General features: G+C 42.3%; 1 protein-coding gene across 1 annotated transcript in view; it reads left to right on the forward strand.

Moving 5' to 3' along the window:
• The first annotated feature begins 1060 nt into the window (after positions 1 to 1060).
• Positions 1061 to 18489, forward strand: part of LOC149440871 (uncharacterized) — a 207510-nt gene continuing 190081 nt past the window's right edge. Inside the window, exon 1 of the mRNA XM_089658104.1 lies at positions 1061 to 1172. The gene's annotated coding sequence lies outside the window, so the exon portion shown is untranslated. The remainder of the gene's footprint in view (positions 1173 to 18489) is intronic.

The raw sequence follows: 18489 nt of genomic DNA on the forward strand, positions 1-18489 counted from the left end.
TATCGGTCATGTTGGAAAAAAAATCTGCCAATTTTGTCCTTCAGCCGATTTTTGCGGCAATGATGGACAAATCGGCCGATCTTTTTACCGATTTTAAAAGATGCGCATGAGCAGTGACCGGAAAGAAGAAGGAAAAGAAGAAATAGAATATGAATAAGAAGGAGAAAACGAAGAAATAGAATATGAATAAGAAGAGAAAAAGAAGAAATAGAATATGAATAAGGAGAAGAAAAAGAAGAAATAGAATATGAATAAGAAGAGGAAAACGAAGAAATAGAATATGAATAATAAGAAGAAAAAGAATAGGAACAAGTAGAAGCAGAAAAAAGAATTTCAGTCCGATATTATATTTGACATTTAAAAGTATAGCAACATTGTATCTATTTGTATCCGAATAGAAACATCTGTATCCGAAATGGATACAAATAGATACAATGTTGCAACCTTTTCTTCTTATTATTCATATTCTATTTCTTCTTTTTCTTCTTCTTATTCATATTCTATTTCTTCTGTCAAATATAATAGCGGAGCTCTCTGCAGGGACACTGCTATTATATTTGCCGGCCGTAGACGGGACGAAAATCAGCTGACTTTTTTTCTACCAATGGTGGTAACGTCGGCCCACTGAACGACCGATTTTTCGTTTTTCTAAAGAAAAAACAGCCAGTTTTCTCCCCGTCTATGGCCTGCAGTAGAGTCTACATGGTGGGATTCGGGGAAGGTGACACAGGAGTTGTCAGGGTGGGAAGATTCAGTTACTTTGTTGATCTTCTAGATCCTAGGTCGGTTTTCTGGCAGGATTGGGTATTGACGCCAGGAAGCGGGCACGGAGCTTCTCATACTACACATGTCTGAGGTGATAACAATGGGAGAGGTCCTGCTGGTGAAGGAAGGGTTAATCCTCCAGCCAGTCAAGGGTTAAACACACACAGCCCAGGGTGGCGCGTGCGCTTCATTGTTTCCACCGCAGGCTGGATTGTTACATTGTATCGGCAGAGCAGCTGCTGGAGGCAGAGATGGGGGCGTGGCCCACACCACCGCACATGCTCAGTGACGGGGGATACAGTCTGCGCTGCTTTTTTTTCATATCAACGGGAAGAGGATGCATGAAGGTGGAGGAGGCTGATGTGAGGGGACCAGCGCTGAGGGACTGGCACCAACCTGACAGAAAGGTAAGGACTCGGCTCCCTCCGCCCTGTGTACCAGCATCCTCCATGTGTGCCCAGCAGGAGGAGGAGGAGGCTGCCGGTTATAATGTGTACACTGAGCGGAGTACACAGGGCTCATCCTATATATAGCCGTCCACAGCGTGCTACCAGCCTGGGTGTCACATGCCAAATGTACAGCTAACAATTGGGCTTCTATGGCACACTGGAGTCCTGATGTGTGTGAGGGGGATGGGGGCACTGGATGGGGGCACTGGGCTATGTCTGGGTAATACCTGATCTCCATTCTAATGACATGGAATAGTGTGTACTGGATTTTTACCATGTGTATGTACTACAGAGGACCCTCTCTGGGGACACGGCCTCCCCTCCCTATGGGTGGACTGCCTTCATATCTGCACACTGCAAATCAACCACATCCCCCAGATAGAGGATGTCAGATGTCTTCCTATGTGTTCTTCACACCTCTGTACCATCTACAGAGCAACACCGAGACGGGGGACGCACAGCTCAGGCTGACCTATGTCTGTCTATGTATATACAGTATGTATGTGTGTGTGTATATGTATATATATATATCTCCACTTGAGCTCTGGAAGGTTTTACTCCCTCTTCATGGCCAGGCCATTTTTTGCTATTTAGCACTGCACTACTTTAACTGACAGTTGTGCAGTCATGCAACACTGCATTCAAACAAATTTTATATAATTTTCTTGTTTCACATAAATAGCACTTCCTTTTGGTAGTATTTGATCACCACTTGGTTATTTCTTTCTTTGCCATATAAACGAGAAAAGACCCAAAATTGTGAACAGCCCCCCCCCCCCCCACCACAATATTTTCTTCATTTCTTCATAAATTTTGTCCAATATGTATTCTGCTACATGTCTTTGGTAAAATAAAAACCTCAAGTGTATATTAATTGGTTTGCATGACAGTTCTAGTGTCTACAAACTATGGTATAAATACTGGAATATGAATTTGTTTTATACTACTAATGGTGGTGATCAGCAACTTCTAGTGGGACTGTGATAGTGCAGTGGGCAATCTGACACTAACTGACACTGGGGGGGCTGACTAGCTGCCCCTGACATTTCCAGTGACACTAAGTGCCGGTTCACATATATGTGGAAATGACAAACACAAATACTGCTCTTGGGGGTGGACTAAACAGAGGCTACAATCACATCTCAAATGCCCTGGATAGTGCACGCCTTGCTGCCCTCAAAGGACCGGGGAAGTCCAAATACACTGAATGCAAAGAAAACAAACAGAGGGCGCATCGGCCTAGTGTATTACCTTAAACATGTATTAATAAAAAAGTGATCGGTAATATACTCACAAATGACAATCCTGTCAAAGGCACATCATAAAAGAACAACACTGTCCAGTCCACATCACATGACTGTCTGCAGTGGGAACCCTGAACCTCCAATGGGCTAACGGCATTCGAGGACTTTCCTCTTCCTCAGAGCAGCACTGAGGAAGAGGCAAGTCCGCGAACACGTTAGCCTGTTGGAGGTCCAGGGTTCACATTGCGGACAGTCATGTGATGTGTAGTGGTTTCTCCTGCGCTAGATGAACTCAACCTAAACAAAGCTGCTAGCACCCCAACCCTATACCTCAGAAGGATTAAAAATCACAAATAATGTACATATGGTGCAGCCCTAAAATTAAATACATATGATAAAATACACAATAAATTGATGAAAAATAATTAAATACCAAACTATGGCTCCTAGATTGTAAGCTCCAAGGAGCAGGGCCCTCGAACCCCTCGTGTATCGCATTGTATTGTTACTGTACTGTCTCGTGTACTGTCATCTCCCATTGTAATGTACAGTGCTGAGTAAACTGTTGGCGCTATATAAATAATAATAATCATAATAGATCCCTAAGAAAAAAAAAGGGAACTAAATATTAAGTGCAATAATACTTAAAGTGCAATTAAGTGGATTTCTAAAGATGGATCACAAATGCAGACCCTATATGCCGTGAAAAACAACAAACCCAAATCCCAAATTGGGATGGTACACACCAATATGTGTCAGCAACACATATTGGTGTGTACCATCCCGATTTGGGTTTGTTGTTTTTCACGGCTTATAGGGTCTGCATTTGTGACCCATCTTTTGAAATCCACTTAATTGCACTTTAAGTATTTTTGCACTTTATCTTCAGTTCCCTTTTTTTTCAGGGATCCATAGTTTGGTATTTATTTTATTATTTTTCATCAATTTATTGCGTATTTTATCATTTGTATTCAATTTTAGCGCTGCACCATATGTACATTATTAGTCATGTGATGTGGAGTAGACAGTGCTGTTCTTTTATGATGTGCCTTTGACATGATTGTCATTTCTGAGTATATTACCTATCACTTTTTTATTAATGTTTTTTAAGGTAATGCACTAGGCCGATGTGCCCACCTGTTTGTTTTCTTTGCATTCACATATATGTGGATTGGATGCTGTTTGAACCGCATCCAGTCCTCATGACATGTGAAATAACATTGTTTCCTATGGTGCCTGTTTCCATATGCCCGGTGTACTGGCAGTGCGGATTCAGTAAGAGTCATGTCCGATTTCTGAGCAATGCGGTCCGGTTCAGGTGCGGATTACAGGCTATTGACTTCTATGCAGGGGCGGACTGACCATTTGGAAACTCGGGCACTGCCCGAGGGCCCGGGGTCAGTAGGGGGCCCCGTTGGATGCCCCTGGTACCTTTTTTCATAGGTTTTTTTGAGTTTGGGCAAGGACACAGGGGCCCCATGATCCCCTATTGCCCGGGGGCCCCATGAGTTGTCAGTCCGCCCCTGCTTCTATGGGAATCATTTCTAAACCACACATGTGTGAACAGGATAAAATCCTGACCCGATCCTGTCCTGAACCTGATGTAAACCTGACGTGAACCACTGAACAACTACTGTGTCAATTAGCTGTGAAACCTGAGCTTCAATTCGCACCGCACATGTATGAATCAGCTCTGATACAGAGATCAGTGCTAATAATATACACTGTCACTGTACTAATGACACTGGATGGGAAGGGGTTAACATCTAGGGCATTCAAGAGGTTAAATGTGTGCCTAACAATGTTTAGTGTGTTTGTACTGTGTGATGATTTTTTTAAGCAATTTTTACTCCCAGCTTTGCAGGGAGAAAAAAGGCACATCGCTGCTGTATGTAGAGAAACAACTGAAACTGCTAAACAACACAGGGCTCTCTTCTCTCATTCGTGCAGCTGAGCAGCGGGTCCTGGTCGATAATCATTGACGGGGACCCGCTGATCGGCTTGTGCTGCAATGAATGACAACACAGTCTTTTGGGTCCACGAAAATGTATTATATTTATGTTGCAGTTTAACAAATCTTAGGTGTGATGGCTGCATTAGATTTCTTTTTCAGGGCTGCTTCACCATGAATCGCCCAAGACTGCTGTGTGTTCCTGTGCGATTCACATGCGACCCGGGTGCAGTGTGATTTCAGCCCATTCATTTGAACGGGCTGAAATCGTGCCAGACTGCAACAAACGTAGTATACTCCCTACTTTACAAAATAATGGATTACTTCTGTACCATGAGATCCGGTGCAGGCAAACACACTGCATTTAGGCCAGGGGGAGGAAATCTTAAAGAGGCGGAGAAGTCAAAGACCACCGGGCACAGTGTTGCCTCCTCACACCTAATTTAAACCTCTAATTGCCGTACTATACCATGTCACAATCTTGTGCATCAAACAAGACACACATGTGCTCAAATCCCAATAGCGAGTACATGCATTTATCTATCAGGTGCTAAAGGGGTGTAACCACATATTAACACTAGAAATTCTGAAGGCCCCTCTGCACCCTGGTATATACCCTTCCAGCAGACCCTGCAATAAAGAATAGGGACATTTAGTTCACACATATTGCAATACATGTTTAAGCCGGCCTACTGCGTCAAAGTAATCCCCCTATGGCCAGTCCTACTCTGCTCTGCCTATACAAATGTTACTTTGGACACAATGCCAATATAGGGGAAAAGACAAAGTGGGGGAGAGCTACTAGGTTTAGGTCTGGCTACTGACCCATTATCTATCTTTGAGGAAGTCATGTGATACGTGATGTAACGCGTAGTAAGGAAGTGTGGTGACATCATTTCTGGTCGGACGGCGGCTGCCATCTTGGTACACCTGTTCCTATGTATTTTATTACTAATGCTTGTATGGGTCTGCTGGCCTGATTTTAAAAGTTAAGTATTCTGTACCTGGTTTTTATACATTAAACATGGAAGTATTACACTGTAAGATGTCTTTTGATGTTTTTTTGAACATGGATTTCTGATGAGTTACTTTGGACACAATGGCTGATGAGGAATTGGAGAAAGAGCCAGTAAAGTGCGCTTACAGAGGAGAGCTGGTTGGATTTCGGGTTGATAATAAAGTGCATTTGACCTATATTCCCTATAGGTCAAAATGGAAGGTGAGCGTGAAAGCTAGCTGGTGGAGGATTTTTAAGGCTGATCACTGTTCAAGTAACGTGTGGAATATATGTTGATTTTAAGATTTTTCTGCATTACAGATCTTGATTTTTACTATTGTTCATATTTGGTATTGCCTAGCGGGGCTGTTTGGATATTTTCATTCACTTGTGTTTGGTTATTTTTTTGGTATCCACTTATATCACCTTAGTTAGGGGCTCTGTCAGGCATTTACTTTGTGCTTTATTGTTAGGTTTAGTGAGAAGCAAAGCGCTATTTATCTATTCATTTAGTTCCTCTGCATTGCACTTTGATGTTCCAGAATGGCGTGCCAGCAAGCCCACACCGAGATCTACCAGTCACCTGGCCAAGATCTACTGGTAGATCACTATCTATGGCTAGGTTCACACCTATGCAGTTTGTGTTTGATCCATTTCTGCAGTGCGTTTTGTGTTGACTTTTGCGATTTTGATGCATTTTGTGGGGGGGTTTTTTCTTGTTGCTAGGCAGACTTAAAACGCAAAAACGCACTACATGATTTTCTGCAGCATTTCCATTGAAGTCTATAGAACCAAAAATGCAACTTTTTGCTTTTAAAAAAGTCACTGATCCTTTCCAAAAAAAACACACCAGGTGGAAACGGGGAGATGTGAACCTGTCCCATAGAAAATCATGTTAAATGGACTGTAGTACATTTCTGCATAATTTAAAACGCTGCGGAATACGCTTAGGTGTGAACCTAGGAAACTGGACGCTCACTCCTGGTTTAGGGTGTCAATAGCATTGCAGTGTAAATATTTGCTAGCACACCACAGATCTTCAGAGAAGAACAATCATATCAAGAACAAAAGCGTGGACATTTTGGATCCACACAGGACCCCTACATCGTTACATGTTGCACTTTTTCTGTTTGTGATGTAATCATACTTCAGTAAAGAAAAAAATAAACATTCAGACTTAATCTGAAATCGGTGGCATGCTGGCAAATATTTACACTGTACCGTCCATGTTTCAGTCCCCAGCTGGTGGTTGTTGTAGCACCCATTACTTTAGGGACAATTTCAAGAATGTGTGTGATGAGAATATGGACAATTAGCATTGCACTGACGCCCACTGCAGATCACAACTGCGGTGCGGTTTTCCACACCGTGTGCTGGTGTGAACTGGTCCTCCCAGGCTTTCTTTCCTTTAGTTTCACCTTGTGATCCAGCCAGTAAGTCTGTTGTTTTTTTAAAAGAACAAGCTGTCCTACAGATATAGCAGGTGGAGGGTTGAGACAAAATGTTTACACTGACAGAGGTGCTTACAATGATACATTTTTATTTATTTATTTAAAACGTTTATCCCAAAAGGAACAAAACTGTTTGTTATAACTGATTTTGAAGTATGAGCTGGCGTTTGGCTTCCATTCTTTAGTGTATCTAAATATGCTGGTACAACACCAGACAGACCATGCTGCTGCTCCTTCATTCAGAGTGTAGGCACTCTAATACAGAAAGCGTGTTACTGGCCACATCATCAGGTGAAATCAGAGGAAAGAAGCCTTAAAAAAAAAAAAGAAAACTAATGCAGCCACCACAACTAATGATTGATAAGCTGCACTATATTACATTTTTGGTTTAGGATTTACTACAGCTTTAAAACGAACTAGTGCAACTTTACTTGCCTCACCTGCCACAGGTTCTCTAATTGGGGGGGGGGGGGTATCAAACCCAGTATTGTGTGGGGATGATTGATTTAGCTGTCTTCAGATGAAAATATTTCAGGTCTTCAGAGGAACTCTCATTGAGGTGGCTCAGGATTTCAGAGAAAATGGACCCACCAAGCTTCATTGAAGTGTGTCAGGTCTCCGGAGTAAAGGATCAACCAAGTTGTTCTGAGGTGAGTCTGATCTTCAGAGGAAAGGGACCTACCAAGTTTCATTGCGGTGAGTCAGGTCTTGGGAGAAAAGGGCTCACCAAGCTGCATTGAAGCGGGTCAGGTCTTCAGAGGAAATTACACTATCAAGCTTCATTGAGGTCAGTCAGATTTTTTATGGAAATTGACCCACTAAGCTTTATTCAGGTGGGTCAGGTTTTCAAAGCAAAGGGACCAATGAAGCTTCTCTGATGTGGGTCAGGTTTTCAGACAAAAAAGACCTTCTAATGTTTATTAAGGAGGGTCAGGTCTTTGGAAGAAAGCGGTCCACCAAGCTTCATTGAGCTTCAAGATGGTCTTACCCTTCCAGGAGTATTACATTCCTAGTATCGGAGGAGGACCACCTTGTGCACTTTTTGTTTACATTGAACACTTTCTTTTTTGCACTTGTTTGTTTTTGTATTTTTTTTAGTGCATGCACTGATGGTTTCAAGAATTTATATAGATTTTTTTTATTATTTCTAAATACATCAAGGAATGTGCCTTTTTGGCTGAAGTAGGGAGTACTTTGTAAGGTCTTTGTAGTTTAAAGAGTGGAAGAAATGATCCTGGGCACATGGTTCCTTTAGTATAGTACTCACATATATGTAGGGATTTGTCAGCAAACCAATCTTAAATTGTAAGTTTTATTGATGGGTAGTGGATGGCAAGGAAAATGTATTATTGGAAAGACAGTCTAGCTGTAGCATGGTAATTTTTGCAGAGTTTTTTTAAACTGTAATTGTATGTATGTATGAATAAAGGAGTTCAGTTTATTTGGGTGGATATGAATGCATGAATTTAGTCTTGGTAGCTCTTCAGGTTGGATGAGGTGGTTGAATCTTGTTTTTCTCCCGTAGAAGAATAAATAATTGAGGGCAGCAGACTTGATGTCTGAATATTGAGGTGTCTTGAAAGCTGTAATTGTTTTGCCATCAGTGTCCAATTGATTGGGGAAATTTTACTTCACTTCCTGTACAGGCAACATGAAGTGAAGGAAATCCTCTCTTAGACAGGTGCCACTGGAACAAACATCCCTATTAAAAGACAACAATAAAATGTTGATTTTCTCTCATTATCAGATCTGGGGACAGTGGTTCTCAGGACAAATAGAGAGAATGAATCTCCCAAGTGGGCACACAGCCAATTAACTGACAAGAAGTCTAAAACCTTCTTCACTTTGCCCAGTCACCAACATCCATAGGGAATTGGACACCTTTATTCTCTATGGCAAGCAGAAATACAGCACGGCAAATTTGCAAGGAGGATGAAGACTGTTTGATCCAGGGAGACAGGCAAGCCTTTATTCTTTATGGCCAGCATATGAACTGCAAAAAAAATATGCTGCAAAAAAAAAAAAACTCAATCTTCTAGAACTACAAACTTTCTAAACAAAGGGCCAATTTGTTGTCTCTCAGAATTTAGGAGGGCTGGACTGTGACCAGTGAGAGTAGAAAATGCCCCAGTATCAGTGGGAGTAGACAGTGTCTCAGACTTTGTGGTTATCAGGAGTAAAAACAATTACATAGCTCCTGTGGTCCTAAGAGGAGGAATAATACCCCCATCATTGGTATTAGCTGAAGGAATAATGCCCCATTGTTGATGTCAATTGCAAGAGTAGGGCTGAATAATTTACATCAGTGGGAAGAATTATGCCCTATTGTTGGTGTCAGTGGAAGGATTAGAACCCCATTGTTTGCATCAGTGGAAGGACTAGTTCCCCTTCATTTTGACGTCAGTGGAAGAAAAAATACCCCATTTTTTGGTGTCAGTGGAAAGACTAGTTTCCCACTATTGGTGTCAGTGGAAGGAATGGTGCCTCACTATTAGTGTTAGTAGGAGGAATAGTGCTTCATATCAGTGGTAAAAACCGTGCCCCCACGGACTGGATAAAGGAAAGAAAAGGGTTTCATCCAGCCATGAGCCGCAGCTTGGAGACCTCTGTTCTAGAAGGATAAAGAATGCTTTTATCCAGGGAAATACAGTCCTTTTTATTCTTTATAGACCACAAATATAAAGCAGTACACAACCAAATCTGCGTGTGTGATGAAGATTGCATGATCCAGGGAGACATACAGGCCTTTATTGTCTAAGATCAATACATATACTGTATATATCAAAATCTCACTGCTTCAGTGGGGTTATTTTATAAAACGTGTATTTCCTATCAGGTATTCGCTTTCATTCTCTAATCCACTTCAGGAAAATTAAATGTGTAGTAGGATTTGTGGATTGGTTTCTTTGGGCCGTACCTTAGCTATTCTTTTACCTAAAGGGGAACTTCACTTCATTTTTTAAATCCCTGATTTGTTAGCTGGGTTTTTCTTAAACACATACATACTCCGCCAACAAATCCAGTGTTGTCCTGCTGTAACCTGCTGCCAATGGTTCCCATATTGCAATCTTTGCTTACGTCATTGTGAGTCAGCTGTCTCTTCCGGGTTCATTTCCACCAGCCCCAATGACATGCATCTGCAGTAGATTACCCCGAAATTTTCTGGGATGCCTTAAAATGAGTAACCCAGGAGGGTTCTGGCAGCTGGGGGCTATGTAATTTCTACCTAGGTGATTAAAGCAAAAACCACAGACAAGAAAAGAGGTATTTCCAATAAATTGGGGAAGGAGCAGCTATATGAAAGAGGGTGATGATCTCCTTTAATAAACCCCTGATCCTTTGCCACTATGCCTGATCCAATAAATGCCCTAATATGTTTAGAAGGTCTAATTGTTTATACGTTGCAATAGGAACAATTGCTTCCATTGTCAGTACTCCATGATATTTTGCTGAAGCTGGATGCAGTCAAAACACTAGAAGTATTTTAGGTGCATTGGGATGTGGGCAAAAAATCAGTGAGGGCTTAACTCTGCATTTACTATATACATTAATTGTTCAAAAAGTTGAATTACCGAGGGCTCATTTTTAATCCAAATTGTTTATAAATCTATATAACTATATATCAGATTATACTCAGCTTTTCTCTTAAACTATAAGTTTTTGGAGTTTTTTTACCTAAAAAAATGACTTTTTCATGTGTTGTCCATATGTGGCTTGGTGCAGAATCGTGTGCTTACAAGTGTAAAGCGCTTAGGAAGGCTGCATATTTTCATCGACATAAATAGCCGACACCTAGAGATCTGTGTCCACGTCTGGAAGTTGGCCTCACATGCCATGACATACCTAAGAACAAGCCAGACAGCATGAGAATAACACCGAATTGCACCAATCATTATATGTGACCGAAAATAGAAAACCAAGAAAAAAAATCATTAAAGTCAAACTGTTTCTATGGGACTGTTCACACCATATCTATTGAATTGCATTTTACTGCATACCAGCACACATGTACAGTTTGAACACGGCGCATAGAGAACAATTGTGGTGTTAACAAGCCCTCAAACTCAACTCCAATAGTAAAAACTTTCAGCTAACCCCTCCCAGTGGCCCTTTTAAAGTTGTACTGGGGGGGGGGTGCATATGTGCCCCACGCCAGCACCCACTGTGATTGTATATGTCAGAAACTACCAACCAGTGCTTTATGGCGGGGATCTGCTGATCGACTGTGTACAATCACAGCCCAGAGCTCTGTGTTGACAAACAACACAGAGCTTTGTACAGAGGGAACAATCTCTGTGTTGAGGGATGAGAAGCTAAGAGATTGTTAGTAAAAAGCAGCACACTTTACACATTTAAACATTAAGCCCTTGTTAACCCCTTCCCAGCTAGTGTCGTTAGTACAGCTACTGTATATAGTGGTATTACAGATCACTGTATTAATGTCCCTCCCCCTACTGTCAATGTCATATTGCCTGCTGCACCATCAAACTCCCATTATAAGTCGCTGATCATCTGCATTAGTAGTATATATTACAAAAAAAAATTCCAGTATATTTACCATGGTCTGTAGGCTCTAGAACTTTCATGTAAACAAATCAATATACACTTATTGGGATTTTTTTATGAAAGACATGTCCAAAATATATGAAAAAAATTAGATTTTTTTAGGGGGATATGTTTTTTTATTGAATATGTTTTGTTGCAGTCAGTAAAAAATGTTGGGGTTTTTTTTTTTCAAAATTGTGGTCTTTTTTTATTTATTTATATAGCAAAACATAAAAAACCCTGTGGTGATCATATACCACCAAAAGAAAGCTCCATTTTTCTGAAAAAAGTATATTTATTTCATTTGGGTACAGTGTTGCATGACCAAGCAAGTAGCTAAATAGCCTTGAATGGGTCATGTTTAGCAAGCTTATTGTCTGCTAAAAGTGACAGGAGGGACAGTTTTTTTTTCCCCCAGACATGAAGCAAAGTATCACGACCGCAGTATGTTAAACACCCCCATCCACTGTCTTTGCAGCTTAAAAGAGAAGTATGGGTTTAAAAAAAATAAAAATAAATATATATATATTTATATATATATGTATACTTACTCGATCTCATGCTGCATCTGTCCCCCCACCAGCACTAAGAATGAGAACTGAGCGATCAGACACCATTGATCGTTCAGCTCTCCCTGTCAATCTGGGCAGAGAGTGGTGACTGTCAGTCACTGCTGTCTGCTCTGCCCTGCCCCTCCTCCAGCGCTCACTGGAGCACTGGGCTGTGAAGGGGGCAGGAGCAGCTAGCTCAGGCTCTAAGCGGCTTGCTGAGAGGCCGAGCTAGGTACCGTCCAGGCTCCTGGGTGGAACCCGACCATTTGGTCGCAATTTTTCCCAACTCTTGACCAGCTGAGTGACGTTGGCTAAGGTCCGCCATCGGCTGAAATTGGTTCACAGGAGTGCAGAATGAATTGCACTCCTGTGATCCACAGGAGAAGTACAGGCAAACAAGCTTTGGCTGTACTTCTTTAAGGGGGACAGCACAGTGGCTTAGTGGTTAGCACATCTGCCTTGCAGTAAATGAGTCATGGGCTCAATTCCTGACCATGGCGCCTCCTGCATGGAGTTTGCATGTTCTCCCTGTGCTTGCGTGGGTTTCCTCCGGGTGCTCCGGTTTCCTCCCACACTCCAAAGACATGCTGGTAGGTTAATTGGATCCTGTCTAAACTGGCCCTAGTATGTGTATGTATGAATGTGAGTTAGGGACCTTAGATTGTACACCCCTTGAGGATTAGGGACTGATGCGAATGTTCAATATATATGTGTAAAGCGCTGCGTAAATTGACAGTGCTATATAAGTACCTGAAATAAACAAAAAGGTGGACTAAAAATGTGCCTCAATCATGTGGGTTTTCACCCCCCCCCCCCCCCCCGAACACATGTCTAATTGAGCCCTAAGCATGCACATGGCTATCGTATTTAGACAATGTCTGTTATCCACTTTAAAAAGTAGGTGGAAGGCTTAGAATGTCTATAAGGCTTCTATTGCTATAAATGAGATTGAGGAAATAGGATTTGATCAGTTTAATTAAAAAGCGATACCTTTATCCATACAGAAATACAAGATCCTACTTTTCTATACTGAATAAATAATCTGAAATTTCCAGTTTTTGCATGTATCTAAACGTTTGTGGTAATAATTATATGTATACAGCATGTATGCACTCTACCAGGGCCGCGCGTATATTTGCAACTGAAGGACACTAGGTGGCTCATGCTGCCTGCTTCCTAGCAACAAATGACACTAGGCACCTTAATTGAGAAGCCACCTGCATCCTAGCAACAGAAGGACAATAGGATGCATCTTCAAGAAATTGTCTGTGTCCTAACAATGGAGAAGCCATCTGTATGTTAACAGTAGGGTCATGTTCGATGTAATGCTATATGCCTTAAATATTGCTCAGGCATTACATATGTCTCCCTGCCAGCAAGATCCTGCATACTAGTTGTATTTTCATACGGTCGTGTTCAAGAGCCCTAAACGGGACAAAAAAAGAAACAAAACACTTTGATAAGGTGGGAAAGGGTTAGACCTTCTGACCATATATTTATTGCTCAGTGCATTCCTGTCCTGGTGACAATTGCCCCCCTCTCCCCATATTTTTCACTGGTCTTACAGTAAAAGGAAGGGAGGAAATCTTTTTCCAATGAGCTCACAAACCTGACCATGTACCTCTCCCCCACAGTAAAGGCTAAAACAACTTGGAAGGAGTTAACCCCTTAAAGGTATAGATACAATAATAAACTTTGGACATGCTGTGGATTAAAGCCATCAGAACAGGGTGTAACAGCCAGGAGAAAGCCATCCCTATTAGTATTAGCAGTTTTTATTTATGGATGTGTACATGTGACTCCAGGGTGGTGGGCCAGGAAATGTTTTAGTCCTTTTTATATTTTTGTACGGTGTCCATACTAGGTAAAGTAAAAAGCCCTTTTGTACAGAGAAACTCCTTTTACAGCTTTGGAAGGAGCAGGGGAGGTTTGGAACTCCTGTTGAATTTTTACTGCTATCCAGGGCTCCATTAGAGAGATTTCTTCTCTCTTGCTGTCATGATGACCACCATCTCAGTAGACAGGGCATGAAGGAAAATCTCATATGGTAACACAAAAATAAATTTTTTTAGTAGAGTAGGGAAGACTAGAGCCCCTGTCAGTTGTTTGTCTGTGTACCTTTTGCAGGAATATCTGTCTGGGGCAGCCTCCCCCTGAACATAAGTAAAGTGAAGCTAAACCCTTCTATTCTTTCCAGCAAAGGAAGCTGCCACCTTAGTCTCTGATGTGCAGTTGCCATGGTGTTGCACATTTGATCAGCTAGAACACCAGTTACTTGATGGTTTGACATTTTGGTTGAGAGCGAACATAAACACACTAGTAACTGTAACTGTGACAGTTCTCCTTCAAGCAGGCCTTGTGTGTAAATGCTTTAGGAAACGGTTCAATCTGTGGTTTTAGTTCTGCTTTAAAAAAAACAGGTATGGGATATGACACATTTGTCTTCTGATTCTGGGCTTACATTGTTGGAATGGGTATCCATAATTATAGTATTGGCAGGGATGCTCTGGTGTTGTGGTTGCCATGTCATCCCTTTTAGTAGTGCTCTATGTGTAGTCTTGTAACCTGTCCATTTCGATCCACCCATCAAACACAGGCAGGTGACTGGTAGATCGCATCCCTTGGTTGCTGATCCCTGAACCTGGAATGGAGGGGTGGAATTTAGTGGAAACAATCGGCTCTATTTTCCTCCCTGCAGCAGCTGAAAGTCCACTTCTCCTCCTCCTTCCTCCTGCAGGTATTCAGCTGATGGCTAACATCAAAGGCTAATGCTCCAGGCCAGGGGTGGCGAACACACGGCTCTCGAGCCGCGTGCGGCTCCCGGCCAAAATGAATGCGGCTCTTTGCCTCTTATCATATTTTGTATACTGTGGCTCTTTGCTCTTACTTCTTTGTTCTTTGATCTTACCTGTTCCTCTATCCAGCGGCGCGCTGTCTTCCGGCTTCTGTAGTGTGGGCAATGGGCATGACAGCCGGGTGAGCAAGAAGCGGTGCTTTTTGTGAATGGTAAGGCGGTACCTGGGACACATGACAGATCCCAGAAGCCGACGGACCAATCACAAAGCGCAAGTGCTTCTCGCTCATGCGCACTGGGCACCCGGCTGTCATGCCGAGCGCCATTACAGAAGCCGGGAAGACAGCGCGTGGCTGGATCGAGGAACAGGTAAGATCAAACAAAAACTCTGCGGAAGTAAGAGCGGGTACCTGTCAAATTCAGGTACCCGCTCCCCACCTCCCCACCTCCCCAAAGGTCAGCAGTCATCTGTACTGTCCCCAGTCTCTGGTCATCCCTGTGCTGTCCGCAGTCTCTGGTCATCCCTGTGCTGTCCGCAGTCTCTGGTCATCCCTGTGCTGTCCGCAGTCTCTGGTCATCCCTGTGCTGTCCGCAGTCTCTGGTCATCCCTGTGCTGTCCGCAGTCTCTGGTCATCCCTGTGCTGTCCGCAGTCTCTGGTCATCCCTGTGCTGTCCGCAGTCTCTGGTCATCCCTGTGTTTTGTAAGGGGAAGAAAGTGTTATGGTGAATAATATGGTTTTAATTATGTGTTTTTCTGTGAGTGTTTGTCTGTTTTGACAGGTCACTGTGTGGTGTGGCTCTCTGACTTTCACAGTTTAAAATTTTGGCTCTTTGTGTCTAACTTGTTCGCCACCCCTGCTCCAGGCTCTGGAAGGATCCCAACAATAATGTCAGGATCCACTCAGGTGCCTGATCAGCAGCCGGCTCAACTTCTCAGTGTGCTGCTAGGAGCCTGGACCAGCTGCTTCCGCCCCCTCCCCAGCCCTGTGCTTAGCAAGCACATGACTGTTATTTGCTCAGTTGTCAAACAGCTGTCATGTGATCACTTAGTTCTTGAGCTTAGAGCCAGTGGGGGACAGCTGCAGCAGGGAGGGGGGTAAAGATGTTTTTTTTTTGTATTCCCACACTTACCCTTAAGCCCTGGTTCACACCTATACATGTTGCGATTGATGTGTTTTTTTTCTTTCTATATTTTTTTTATGCGATGCGTTTTTGTATATGCGTTTTTGCATTTTGTGTTTTTTTTTTTTTGTTTTTCTTTCCCAATAGGAAAGTATTAAGTGCGACTTTGATGCAACTTTACACTCCTTGGCACTCAAAGTCGAATCAAAGTAGTGCAGTAACCTTTTCAAAGTCGCAGCGACTTTGAAGATCTTCCTACACTACTCTGATGTGACTTGAGTGTCAGAGAGTGTAAAGTCACATCATAATCACATCAAAGTAATCCAGGAACCTTTTTCAACATCGTAGTGACTTTGAAACGGTTCCTGCACGATGCAACTTGAGTGGTAGAGAATATAAAGTCGCATCAAAGTCTCACTCAATACTTCCCTATTGGCCAAAAAAGACCTTTGGCGCGGTTCCATTGAAGTCTTTCGCACCAAAAATGCAATCTGCAGGAAAAAAAAGTCTCTGACCCTTTCCAAAAACGCAGTGGCTGAAAATGCAAAGATGTGAACATGTCCCATAGGAAACCATGTTAAATGGACTGTAGTGCGTTTCTGCAAAATGCACTAAACGTATAGCGGTGAACCAGGCCTTAAGGCGTGCTTTAAAGTGATCCTTTCATCATGGGCTTACTTGTACAGAAGGAACACCTTGTAAAAGAAGCCGTGTGTTGTGGCCATTGTGTTAAAATGCTGCTGCTATGCACTTCTCCTTTAAACTTCAAGTATTCAACTCTTCGGGGCTGTTCAATGACTGCTTCCCCCACCAAATGCAGTGGTTACTCCTGGCAGCTCAAAGGTCTTGTAGTGATGTATGAGCCAGTGGGAGGAACCACTGCATGCAGCGGGGAGCAAGTATTCCACACACAGAACTTTGGATACCTACTCTGGCTATGGTGAAGTAAAGTAGCATTTCTACATGGGTCCCTGAGAAGGTAAGTATAATGCCTTTTATTTTATAGGGTGTTCATTTTGTACAAGCAAGTCTGCGGAGATGGGGTTACTTTAAACCTTGCTTCTGTTACTGTTATGACTTTCAAATCTTATATTTCAAAACAGAGGTAGCTATAAATACTGTGGAGTTGTTCCTTGAAATTCAAGATGGCCTCTTATTTATAAATCAAGCCTGCAACAGAACTGAGTTAGTATGGAAGTGCTCCACAGAAAAGCTGTCCACTTGATTTAGTAACCTTCAATGTGTAATAAATGTGTTTATAATGCGTGATACATTTGTGTCATCTGCTGTATCACACACTATAGTTATTTATTATACTTGGTAACCTATAAAGCTTTTCTATGCAATTCTGTAAATGCGTCTATTTTGTTCATTTTCTGTCAGTTATTTATATGTTGTATACAAATACAGTATGTGTGCCAAAATACACCGCATACTACAAAAATGCTTTTTGTCTGAAGAGTATTCAACTCACATCCTTGTAAGGCGGTCCGGAAATGAATATAGGGAAAACGTTCTCCTTCTGTGTTCTCCATCATGTTGGTGATATGCAATATATAGTTTGTTTCTGGAAAGCTCTTCTGTTCAGAAGTATTTTTTTCAGCCAGGCTTTCCTGAAATCCGCTCAGAATATTTGTGAGGTTACTACAAAGCCTGCAAGGTCTTCCTTTTATTAATAGAACTGGACTGTTTAAAGCAAACCTGCGGGATGTTCAAACCTTGCAAGTTGGCAGTGGAGGAGCACATGCGTGTTCAGTGTGGCGTGTTCATGTGTTTTGGGGTAACCAGACGTCCACAGTTTGGGGGGACAGTCCCTGTTTTTAGAAGGTTGTCCCTGGTTAAAAAGTGTCATAATTTTGTTTCCTTATATTTTGTACATGTGCAGTGTATACAATGAATAGGCACAGGTTCTGTTTAATTAACCCCCTTTAATCTTCTCCCACTGTTAGATGCAGTCCCGCCATACCCACCATTTTCTGCAGCGGGTTACATGACCCACAGTACTTGTTTCTGCATTTTATTCCACAGTGACCCAGGATTTAAATAGTCATAATCACATTTTATGACACAGTTTTGACTATAAAGCCAGGCAGATCACGCTCATGGCTGATTTCCTGTGTAAGAAAACTCCTGGAATGGTATCATCATCCATAGGCTCATATGGCCCATTCTTTGTTGGCGTTCCCTCATCTCCCATGCAGCCGCCACTGGCTGACACAGGATCATGTGACTGGAGCGGGCTGAAATTAGGTAAGTCTATACATCTTTCTTACACAGGTTAGTCAGCATAGGTGTTAGGGTGGATGGAGCATTTTTAAGACAAGTTACGTTTAAATCTGTAATTCTACTTTAAGTATTAATTGAAATAGGATCATGGATTTGTGGATGTGGTTAAATGTGGGCATGGTTAGTAGGGTGTCTCCCTTATTTGGAAAATCTGGGGGTCAGAAACACAGGGTGCTCTGTTATGTACATTGCAATCAGAGATTGCATGGTCATGCTGTGGCCTTCACGCTCATCTCCTTTCTGGGCAGTTTGACCCCCAGGAAAGTATGTTGTGTGGGACGGACTTGGCCATAGTGTCACCATTGCATGCCATAATTGCAGCTTGCATAACAAG

The sequence above is a fragment of the Staurois parvus genome, unplaced genomic scaffold, assembly GCF_062004578.1.
Source record: "Staurois parvus isolate SC_StPar_1 unplaced genomic scaffold, SC_StPar_1.0 ptg001051l, whole genome shotgun sequence".
In the NCBI taxonomy this organism is placed as follows: domain Eukaryota; kingdom Metazoa; phylum Chordata; class Amphibia; order Anura; family Ranidae; genus Staurois; species Staurois parvus.